A 2,545-nucleotide genomic window follows, 5' to 3' on the forward strand; every position below is an offset into this window, starting at 1 on the left:
GCGGAAGCGGAAGAGGCGGGAGCCAGAGGTCACTCAACCGGAGAGGAGGGAGGGTGGGGGAAGAGGATCGGAAGGAAGGGAAGGCGGGTGCTGATGCCAGATGCTAGGAGACGAGTAAGCCACTCAGCAAAAGCGCTAGACTATGCTGGGGGGAGGAATTTACAGGATTGGGAAGAACAATGAAGGGGAGGGAGAAATCCCTTTCTTGGGCTTGCTTGCTCGGAAATAAGCTGTGGAGACTTAATTATATTGGCACTGATTGTGTCCTGATTGCTTATTTGTATCCTATGACAATCATTAAATGTTGCACCTCATGATTCTTGAAAAATGTATATTTTCTTTTATGAAAAGATAAGTAAAAAAATTCTTGACAAATGTATCTTTTCTTTTCACTTAGCCAATAAAGAATCCCATCCCACCCCATTCCATTCCATTGAATTTCATGGCTTATTTGCAAGCAGCTTTGCTCAAAGCCACTGTTTTCCATTTCTGTTGCCTTCCAATCACATTTCCTAGGACCCAGAACAGAACCTTGTGGCACACCGCTTGTAACCAGGCGCTGCTCAGAATACTCGCCATTAACAACAACCCTCTGATATCTGCGCTTCAGGCAGCTGCAAATCCACTGAACTATCCAGGAATTAAGTCCAATCTTCACTACTCAGTTCTCTGAACTTGAGTAGTTCAGAGAACTGGTAGCAGGAATTTTGAGTAGTTCAGAGAATCGGTAAATATCACTTCTGGCTGGTCCTGGAGTAGGAATGGTATTTTGCAGTATCCTTCCCCTGGAATGGGGTGGGATTGGAAGTTTTGTAGCATCATTCCCCTGCCACGCCCACCAAGATATGCCCACAGAACTGGTAGTGAAAAAATTGGATTTCACCACTGGTCTGATTGTTAAATTGATCCTCTCTCCCTTGTGAACCCATTGCAATTCTAAACACTCTACTGAAATCCTTGGTGTCTTAAAGGCATAATTCTACACTTTAAAGAAACTATTGTACAAAGGGCCATAGTTGTTTAAGGAGAGGCTGAAATTTTAAGAGCTTATTTTATTTTATTTACTTATTTACTTATTTACTTATTTACTTATTTATTTATTTACTTACTTACTTACTTACTTACTTACTTACTTACTTACTTACTTACTTACTTACTTGACTTCTAGGCTGCAAGAATAAATATAGATTAAAACATATAAGAAATCCAAACATTAAAACTCATATAATCTAATCTAAAAATCCCCAATTATTAAAAAACAACCAACCACCATTCATTCAATCACAATCCTACATACGTCCGGAACAGGATGCCAATGTTCAACGGCCCCAAGCCTGCTGCCACAGGTGACTTTTTAAAACCTTATGAAAGGCCAGGAGGTTAGGGGTGGTATGAACCTCTGGAGGGAGTTAAAGTCAAGGGAAATCCTTGGCAACAACTTAACCCTTTATAATACTAAGGCTTATTTCAGAAAGACTGTTGGCTTTCTATGAGATTTATGTTTTTAAGTGATCTTCACTTCATTTAGCAGAGTATTATCATAGCAGAATTGTGCAACGATGTATACTGGGTACATAAACACACTGACTCCAATATAAGCTTATGTGTTTTATTTCTTCTTCTTCATGGAACTTGTTTAATGTTTTCACAAATAACAACTTGACAGCAGAACTATATTTCTCTTCTCAAGTAATAACATATATACATAGTCCCTGTGCTTCATTTATACCCTATCCTAATCTTAAATATTCCATCTATGAATAGTATATGTATATTCCCTCATGAACTCTAACATTAAGAGAATACATCTGCCGTCTATGATGCAGATTCACCAACAGTCAGCAAGCAAATGAAAATAATTCTCCCTTCCAACTGCCAAAACAGACATACAGTGTTCCCTCGATTTTCGCGGGGGATGCATTCCGAGACTGCCCGTGAAAGTCGAATTTCTGCGAAGTAGAGATGCGGAAGTAAATACACTATTTTTGGCTATGAACAATATCACAAGCCTTCCCTTAACACTTTAAAACCCTAAATTGCAATTTTCCATTCCCTTAGCAACCATTTAGATTATTATTCACCATGTTTATATATTAAAGTTTATTAAAAAAATATTTATTAAAGGCAGACGAAAGTTTGGCGATGACATATGACGTCATCGGGCGGGAAAAAACATGGTATAGGGAAAAAACCTGCGAAGTATTTTTTAATTAATATTTTTGAAAAACCGTGGTATAGACATTTCGCGAAGTTCGAACCTGCGAAAATTGAGGGAACACTGTATACCACTATGCAAATTAGCCTCATGTAGCATTCTTCTCCCTTTTTCCATGCTGTATGCTAACAGAGACACAGCTATTTATCTTTATATATTTATCTACTAAATCATTTACCATATTACAGGCGTCTGTAATATGGTAAATGATTTAGCTTTACTAGATAAATGGTCAAAGCAATGGAGACTGCAGTTTAATGTTTCCAAATGTAAAATAATGCACTTGGGGAAAAGGAATCATCAATCTGAGAATTGTATTGGCAGTTCTGT

Source organism: Erythrolamprus reginae, chromosome 2 (genome assembly GCF_031021105.1).
Source record: "Erythrolamprus reginae isolate rEryReg1 chromosome 2, rEryReg1.hap1, whole genome shotgun sequence".
In the NCBI taxonomy this organism is placed as follows: Eukaryota; Metazoa; Chordata; class Lepidosauria; order Squamata; family Dipsadidae; genus Erythrolamprus; species Erythrolamprus reginae.